General features: G+C 37.9%; 1 protein-coding gene and 1 long non-coding RNA gene across 2 annotated transcripts in view; one reads left to right on the top strand and one right to left on the bottom strand.

Annotated features, from left to right (window-relative positions):
• Grm7 (glutamate metabotropic receptor 7) overlaps positions 1-10,092 on the top strand; it is a 906,484-nt gene that overhangs the window by 192,154 nt on the left and 704,238 nt on the right. The window lies entirely within an intron of this gene.
• LOC116099369 lies at positions 4,669-9,443 on the bottom strand. Its single transcript, XR_004122232.1, has 2 exons — positions 9,133-9,443; positions 4,669-4,761 (listed from the first exon to the last, which is right to left on the bottom strand). It is a non-coding gene; the product is annotated as an uncharacterized LOC116099369 (long non-coding RNA).

A 10,092-nucleotide genomic window follows, 5' to 3' on the forward strand; every position in this document is an offset into this window, starting at 1 on the left:
CACACACACACACACACACACTGAATGAAGCAAAGAGTTCCAACAAGCAAGTTTCATCAATTTCACATCTATACATGCATAATATAAACATATACACATATACAAACACACATACACACATAAAAACACATATACATATATACATATACATATATATACACATATACATATTTACATACATGCATACATACATATATACATACACACACACACACACACACACACACACACACACATTCCGTAGATGGAGCAAACTCCCAAAATCTTTCACAAATGCATATATACCCATGTTTGGTGATTGGAGAGAAGTTCCAACTAGGTGACTCCAACAATTTTCATTTTTCTCCTCAGAGTTTTATACAAAACTCTCTACATAAGAATCAAATTCCAGATACAATGTTAGACAAGAGGGAATTATAGCAGGATTGTTGATTAAAGTTTCAAAACAGTAGATTTATCTATCTTTCATTCTAGAAGCTCACTAATATTTTTATATGTTCATGGCCTTGGTATAACATGGTTCACATCTATGTCTTCATTCTAAGACCTTAGCTAGAATAAATGTTTTTCCTTAATTAAAAACAAAACCACAAAAGCATAAGTTCTCTTGGATCATACTAGCGTCACCTGGCTTCCACTCAATAGGCAGCTGAGAAAGAAAGCTCAGAGGTATTCATTAACACACCCCCTTACAGATCACCCTTCTTAAGCATGTGACTGTTACTTTTCTATCCCTAAATCCTTGCTTACTTATGAATCAGCAACAGGTTTTCCTATCCCCCTCTTTCTTTCCATTGGCAAAAATCTCCAAGAGATTTTTACCATCAGATGAGGGCCAGCAAAAGCAGAGCTCATTTACTTAGCTGCTGCTCATGGCAGAGGGAAGCTATTATGTCAGAGCACATGCATGGTGTGGGAAGGAGCTTTGTAGATTAAGAGGCTTCCAAACTGTGCATGTGATCTTAGGATTTGTCTATGTTTCCAGTAGGTAGCAGCCAAGATCACCTAAGTAATTCCATAACTGGAAGTACTTCTTATAAGAGTGCATTGGCTAGTGCTCTGTTATAGTGTTGTTGTTGTTCTAAGCCCTTTTCTAAGTCTTTCAATAGTAATAATATATATATATATATATGTATACATATATATATTTGTGCATATACATGTACTATAGACAATAACAATATACAAGTTATATTGTCTCTCTATAGACAATAGTAATACTCATAATATATGTTATGAATATAATGGATATAAATATGCATATAATGTATATATAATATATATGAATAGTACATTATATATATGTTCATTGCTATTGAGAGAATTAGAACATACATAATGTATACATATATATATTTATCAAACTGTTTTACTGATTAAAAAGACCTAAAGCTTACAAAATTTTAAGAATCTACTCAAAAGAAATTATACATGACTCCCAAAATAGGTTTATATTGGCTCCTGGTGTGGAGGCTGAAAGCCTAGGCTCAGACAGGCTCTGCTGCTTGGAGTCTGGTAAAGATCTTTTTACTATACTAAACCACGGTGAGTGAAATAGGGTGAACATAAGCAATGTAAGAAGAAAAGATTGAATATTCACTATATCCAGAAGAGGGTAATGCATCCCTCATGATACTGGTATTACTGGTGCTTGTGAGGCTCCTGTTGTGGGGGATGAGAACCAAAACAGGATCTTCCACAAGAGAAGCAAATGGTTTTGGTTTCTTAGCATCTATCTCTCCAGCCCTTTAACCTGGATTTGTAGCACTGTGCTCTAGTGTCTGCTTAAACCCTTTAGAAATTAGTCTGTTCACTATAGACATAAAGCAGGAGTCATTTCCTGATCTGAGTAATTACTGTCTTCTCTGCTCCACCCCTTCAAGGTACAGTGACTTCACACTGGAAAGCAAGCTTCTAGGAAACAATATTTTTAAAGACATATCACATCCAGACCCTGTTATTATTAGGAATCCCACTATCTGTACTAACTTTATGACAGAGGAGTTTTTATCATATATATCAGCAGAAGCCCATAATGTCATCCTATCTTTGGAATCAGAAATGCAACTTCTCAGGCCCAGTCTGGAACAGCAGCTATGTGATAGAACACTAGCATACATGAGCTCCTGGCCTAAATCTCCAAAGATCATGTCATAATGAGAAATAAATCAAATGAAATTGCTGATGTTGCATCCTAGAGCCACTGAGTTAGAAAAACTGCGTGGCGCTGCCCAGTGACTTGTATCTTACTGAATTCTTCAGATCTCTTAAAGATCTGGGGTTTAAAGACATTTCTCTCTTGTTTCAGTGCTCAGATTTAGAAGCCACTCTCCTTAGAAAGTATCCAAAAATGAGTCCACAAACTCAGTTCTACTTTGTGGGTTTCTTTAAGAAACTGTGACAGGAAAGTTCACACACACAGGGACACACACACAAACACACACACACACACACACACACACACACACACACTAATCCTGGAAGAAACCCAAGACTTCTTTATTCCTGTTACATTGTAACAGAAGGCTCACAGTCCTAACCATATAGAAAGGCAGATGACACAGAGGAAATTGGCTGAGTGTTAAATGAAATTTGAAGGATTTTCTTTTTATGACCTGTGACAGGTATTATATGGATTAAGAAATTCTATTTATGTCTTTATTTCTCTAATGAAGTGCACTGAGGTACAAGGCAGCCTTCTCATCCTGAGCATTTGTGGCAGCCTATTCCCTTATGAGCGGCCACAGCCATGCATTTGCTAAGTCTGTAGTGGAAGCATTCTGCTTGTGACAATGACAACAAGGAAAGTCCAGCCTGCATAAGTAATGTTGGGTGTGCTCATATAAGGGGAGATAGAAAACATGGGATTCCCAACCAGGAAGTGTCACTCACACTAAAGCTGAAATTTAGTCTAGATGGAGTTTCATCCCTGCAAATGTCTGGCATAATAATAGGGAAAGAACCTTTGTGGATTCTTGGACAATGTAGAGCCCAGTCTCTTCTGCTGGCTCTGACCTTTGTTGCCAACCTGTCTTTTGTACCTGTGACTCCAGTGACGGTACAGATTTGTTACTTGACATTTCATCTAATGATTCAGAATGTTTAGGAATGGGAGTGAATGTTTGGATCCATAGACAATCCTACAATCATGATATATTATGTGTGCTGGGCATGTGTGTGTTGTAATGTGTGCATATGAGTATGTAGGCTTATATGCAAATGTGTGAGCCTGCGTGGAAGCTGAAGATCCATGTTGGGCAGTTTGCTCTGTCACCCATCAACTCATGTTTTGATATAAGTTCTGTCATTGAACTAGTGGTTTGTCTCATGATTAGACTGGTTGGACAGTGAGCTTCCAGGATCCACCTGCTTCTGCTGATCTCTCACCAGCTCTGAGGTGGCAGATAAACACTGCCATGTGGAGCTTTCATATAGGCTCTGGAAATTTAAACTCAGGGTCTCATGTTTGTGTAGCAAGCAGCTTATCCACTTACTCATCTCTTCATCCTCAATGATGGCTATTTAAAGTGATGATTTTCAATTTATCACCTAAACCAATCATACAACAAACGTGCAATAAATATCTCCTGATGGATAGCTGGTGTTTCTTTCATTTGTTAAGCAATTTTCCCCACTGACCCATATTGATCTCACTAGTCCAGTAGATCTCTTCCAGTGCTAGCGTTCAAATATGTCATTTGAAGTTGTTAAATTATCAATTTTTTTTTTTTTGTCTCAGAAGGAACCTTAAAAAATGTCCTACCCATTATCCTTCTCCTACATGCTCTGGTGACTTATGAGTGACTAATGAGTTTTTCAATATTCCTTGGAATATAAAATGTGATCTCTTACATTGTATTTGATTCTTGATTTCTGTCTCTATACAATCTTTACCTTATTGCCTATTTCTCCTGCCTAGGGTACCAAGAACAAATATTGTTCACTGTTACTTAAAAGGATTTTCTTGTGAGTTGCATAGGACTCATTGGGAAATGGACTAGAAATGGAGATATTGAAACACCACTAACTGGGAGCTGTGACTATCCACTGGATATGGTCTCTACAAGTTCTATCCACCATTTGTTTGGAATTTTATGTAAAGTCCTCCCTGTTGGGTCCTGGGAAACACTTGGGTCCCTGGCATCTGGTACTCTCTAGTGGCTACCTCCACTTTCACCTCCCCCACTGCTACACACCTACTTTCAAATTCCTGATCTTCTGTACTTCTCCTCCATATCTTCCCTATCTGAACTGGGCCCCCTTTTTCCATTCCTCTCCTCTTTCCCTCCCAGATCCCTCTCTCCCTCTACTTCCCAGAATTTTTGTTTCTTAGCTATTCAATTTTATGTGTCAAGTTTGCTGCGGTATGTTGTAATATTTACTAGGCTCCATATCGAGTCAAATATAATTCTAGAATTTTCAGTAAGGATACTTTTCAGATGTAGTTTATAAGTAAAGTAGGCTTTGAATAAAGAATATGGATCTTAAAAATGGAAGAAGAAATCTGATCTTCAGAGGGGAAATACCTTAAATAAAGATACCCTGGTGATTGTCCTTCAAAAAGTCAAACAACTTTAGCCAGTGTGCATAGAAGCAAGCACACTTATTTAAAGCATGAATATATGTACACCTCTATGATAATAATAAGAATCACATTACTCCCCAAGGTTTGTCTAATTTAGTCGTTGTTACTTTCAGCTTCTATTCCTTCCAAAAACTTCAAGTAGTTCTTGGCTTCAGGTTTTACTTCACACTCAGGAGCTGAAAGGTAAAGAGAGCTGTAAACTTGTTAGTTGGGACAAATTGTGAAATTGCTTAATTTATTCTTAACTTTTTAACTTTTATTGCTTCTTGTGCAGATTTTCAAAGGATATTCTATATGATGTTTTCCCACTTTGAAATAATTTTACATAGAAACCGAAGCCATGTCTTAGTTCATCTTGGCAAAGAACAGGAATCATATACTGAACACATAGCGTACCTCCATTCTCCATCTATTCTGGCCTCCCTGAACATCATCAGATTGAACATCTACAAGTAAGGCTACTGATGTTCTCCTATCATGATCCTCATGCATTTTCATATCCTTTCCCTCATTCCTTTTTTTCTTTCCTTTAGTTCCTTTAGTTTTCTTCTTTCCCTCTATTCCTTTACTATAGTGTGTGTGTGTGTGTGTGTGTGTGTTAAAATATTACCATGTGACTTCATATTTAGGTTCTCAAATGATCCTTTTCACCTCAGCTTCAGTAGTATCTGGAAATAGAGTCACAAATCTGCAGCTGTTCATCTCCTTCAGTATTCAGTCTCATCACTCAGACATCTCATTGTTGTCTTATTTACTTTAGTCCATTTTTCCAAGTACTCAATAAATTTTGGGAAAATGTGCTGTCATAATGTTGTCAGAATGACTGACATCAATATCATCCCAAAACATGGGATGCCAAGTAATAGCATCAGCAAGTCACAGATAAAAATATTGACCGGAATAGCTCAGGGAACATTCTGCTGAGACCATAGTTCAGACTGGCATTGATTCAGAAATCAATATTTTGCATCTACTCAGTTAACCAATCGCAGACTGCTAATAGATGGTCATTCAATTTGTATTTACAGATATCTTAATCACCTGATACCTGCCTTTATCAGAACCCTGAAATATATTCAGAAATGCTCCATGTTTTTAATGTGGTATATATACTTCAACAGAATGGAATGTAAATGGAAGGTCTGTTTTTTTCAGGAAGACAGAGGTGCTCATTATTATGTTAATATTTCTGTTACTGGGATATTCCTTATGACAGAATATATATTTTAATGAGAAAGCAAATTAAAAGTTATTTCTATGTTTTTGTATTCAACAGTTCACCAGATTTATAATTCTGTGAAGTTAATGCAGGAGAAAGTGCAATCCCGACTAATTCCCAATGATCATATTTTCAGTTTAAAGGGCTTACAAACTATCCCTTTAATCATCTATTTCAGAATCTTTGCTTCAGTGCATCTGTTTTTCTTTTGCAAATATGGGAGGGTGTTGATCTCATCTTCCAATTCAATATAATTCCTTATGTTTTCCCTAGACAGAGCAGATTCATTTTTCAAGTTCTCAGTGCAAACTTAATCTGTGCAAGTTCTTACAGGTCCCAAGCTTCTCCTATCTCTTCATTCAACTCTTGATTATATGTATACATTGATTGATTCTTTTTTTTAACACTCAGCAGTTTACAAATTGTTTTAGAAAGTACTAATTGTTTACAAACTCTCCAGGTGGAATCAATTGAAGAATTCTCTTCTTCTTCTTCTTCTTCTTCTTCTTCTTCTTCTTCTTCTTCTTCTTCTTCTTCTTCTTCTTCTTCTTCTTCTTCTTCTTTAATTGGATATTTTATTTATTTATATTTCAAATGGTATCCCCTTCCTTTGTTTTCTCTCCACAAACCCCCTGTCAAATCCTCCCTGTCCCTACTTCTATCAGGGTGCTCTCCAATCCACCCACCCATCCCCACCTCACTGCCCTGTCATTTCCCTACAATGGGGCATCGAGCCTTCACAGGACCAAGGGCCTCTCCTCCCACTGATGCCAGATAAAGCCATTCTCTGCTATATATGTGGCGGGAACCATAGGTCTCTCCATGTGTACTCTTTGGTTGGTGGTTTAGTCCCTGGGAGCTCTTAGGGCTCTGGTTGGTTGCAAGTAGATCAAGGACCTCCACATAAAACCAGATACACTGAATCTAATAATAGAGAAAATGAAGAAGAGCCTTGAACACATGAGCATAGGGAAATTTTTCTTGAACAGAACACCAATGGCTTATCCTCTAAGGTCAACAATTGACAAATGGGACCTTATAAAATTGAAAAGCTTTTGTAAGGTAAAGACACTGTCAATATGACAAAACAGCAGCCAACAGATTGGGAAAAGATCTTTACCAATCCTATACCTGAAAGAGAGTTAATATCCAATATATACAATGAACTCAAGAAGTTAGTCTCCAGAGAACCAAATAGCCTTATTAAAAATGGGGTACATAGCTAAACAAAGAATTCTCAACTGAGGAATATCAAATGGCTGAGAAGCAACTAAAGAAATGTACAATATCCTTAGTCATTAGTGAAATGCAAATCAAAAGTACCCTGAGATTCTACTTCATACCAGTCAGAATAGCTAAGACCAAAAACTCAGGTGACAGTAGATGCTGGTGAGGATGTGGAGAAAGAGGAACATTCCTCCATTGTTAGTGGGATTGCAAGCTGGTACATGCACTCTGGAAATCAGTCTGGTAGTTCCTCAGTAAACTGGACATAGTATTGCCTGAGGACCCAGCTATACCACTCCTGGGCATATACCGAAAAGGTGCTCCAACATATAACAAGGGCACATGCTCCACTATGTTCATTACAGCCTTATTTAGAATAGCCAGAAGCTGGAAAGAACCCAGGTGTCCCTCAACAGAGGAATGGATACAGAAAATGTGGTACATTTATACAATGGAAAACTAAATAACTATTAAAAACAATGGGTTCATGAAATTCACAGGCAAATGGATGGATCTAGAAAGTATCATCCTGAGTGAGGTAACCCAATAATAAAAGAACACACATGGTATGTACTCACTGATAAGTGGATAATATCCCAAAAGCTCAGAATACCCAAGATACAATTCACAGACCATATGAAGCTCAAGAAGAAGGAAGACCAAAGTGTGGATGCTTCAGTCTTTCTTAGAAGCACCATTAAAGTACTCACTGTAGTTAGAGGGTAGGAGAAACTTAGAAGGAAGAGACGAGGGGGAGGAGAAAAAGGGGTACAGGGACAGGTATGGGAGGAGACAGGGATGATATATAGAGGGTCAGAAAATTGAACAAAGAGGTGTGTAGCAATGGAGGATGGGGAACTGGGAGTAGTCACCAGAAAGTCTCAGATGCCAGGATACAAGAGGCTCCCAGCACCTAATGTGGATGAGATTAGCTGAAATGCCCAACAAAAGGGAAGTAGAACCATATCTAGAGGTTAGGCAAGACCCAGTTAGGGGATGGGGCTACCCACTCATCTCCATATTTTTAACCCAGAATTGCTCCTGTCTAAAGGAAATGCAGGGACAATGTGTGGAACAGAGACTAAAGAAAAAGTCATCCAGAGACTGTCCCACCTGGGGATCTATCCCATGTACAGATACCAAACCTGGACACTAATGAGGATGTCAAGAAGTACTTGTTGATAGGAGCCTGATATAGCTGTTTCCTGAAAGACTCTGCCACAGCCTGACTAATACAGATGGAGATGCTTGCAGCCATCCATTGGACTGATCAGTTACCCCAGTGGAGAACTTAGGGAAAGGACTGAAGGAGCCAAAGGGGTTTGCAACCCCATAGGAGCAATTTTCTTCTTATCTTACTTATGTTTACTATCTAATAATGGGCATAAAGGCCTATTTGTCTTTTTCTTGATTTTGAGAGAGCTGTGATCACTAACTTTGAGTGTTGAAATTGAAAGAAGCACTGTGCTTTTGATCTGTAGTTGAATATTTCTGACCATGAAATACTTAAAGTTGATTTTAAAAGTTGATATATTTCAATGCTGTTGACATTATTCTGATCAAGCACACAGTCTCTATAGCATGTTACCAAAATTCACATACCTCATATAAAGCTGTTCATGTACAGAATAATCTGTATTCTGGTATTCGGATCCTTAGAAAATTTTTTTCTGAATCCACTACATATACCTAAATGAAGAGCACATGCACAAACACACGCATGCATGCACACACACACACACACACATACACTCACACACACATATAAACACACACACACACTCACACACACACACATACACACACACACACACACACACACACACACACACAAAGAAAAAGAAAGATAAAGGCCTAAAGTCTCCCACCTGGAATTAAAGGAAATATGACCTTCCTTTCAAAGAGAGAGACTCATGGGCAACTTGCCATAGTTACTCAAGGAAAGTTAGGGAAGTGTTTTAAAATGGATCTTAATGCTTTATACTTATTCTTGCACACTGCTCTGAATTTCTAACAGCACGTAATGTTATTTTTTCTCAGTACTCTGAGAAAATTCTTGACAGGAGCAGCTTAAAGGAAAAAAAGATTTATTCCAGCTTACAGTTTCAGCAGCTAGGAAGGCATGGCAGAGTTCCCAACTTCTTGTATTTGAGTGAATTAAATAACACATGATATGGGAAAAAAATGAGAGCTAGGTGTAACCCTCAAGGCATCCTCCCTGCCATCTACTTTTGGTAGTTAGGGCACATGGCACAAAGGTTCTGTGATGACACAAAGCAGCACCATTAGCAGCTAATTATTGCACGGAGCTTTTCCACTAAGGGTAAACTTCATGCCTCAGACCCCTTGCCATGCTGGAATTTAGTCCAACTTGGGCTTGCAGAGGCTCTGTGCATACTAACACAATCACTGTGAGATCATTTGTGCAAATGCCCTGATGTGTTTACCAGACACTTCTTCTTGTTCTCATTCATTACTTCTGAGTTTTACACTCTCCTGCCCCTCAACGTGCCTTCCTCAATGATTCCTGGGAATTGGGAGGAGCACAGTACATATGTTCCATTTAAGTTAGCATTCCAAGGTCACTTCAAATAGACGCTTCCTATGATGAAGATCGAGAAGTGCATTAGTCAATGTCTATAATTATAAGTCATTAGGACTTGATTTATCCTTTTCCATTTAGTAGAACTACAATCTTTGGTATTTAACAATAGGTTATTAGCTGTGGAAATGGTGCAAGATCTGGTGGTGGAGAAGAGGAGAGAATGCACCAGAGTGAAGTAGCTTTGTTACTAAAGCTCTATCATGAAGAGTTAGTACTAAAGCTAATTAAAATAATGGTGCAGTATGACCTTAGCTCATTACAAGAAGGTGGTGTCACTCAAAGTAGAGACTGTATTATATTAATGAGTTCTGAATTTTTGAAATAAGTAACAGATAGTCATTTAAAAATTTTTTATACCAGCTATATTTGACATTTGAAAATACTGCTCCTGGAGCTACTGTGGCAGTGAATGGATATAGAAATAATAGTAGGAGAATGCCATATATATATATATAT

The sequence above is a fragment of the Mastomys coucha genome, unplaced genomic scaffold (genome assembly GCF_008632895.1).
Source record: "Mastomys coucha isolate ucsf_1 unplaced genomic scaffold, UCSF_Mcou_1 pScaffold20, whole genome shotgun sequence".
NCBI classification, from domain to species: Eukaryota; Metazoa; Chordata; class Mammalia; order Rodentia; family Muridae; genus Mastomys; species Mastomys coucha.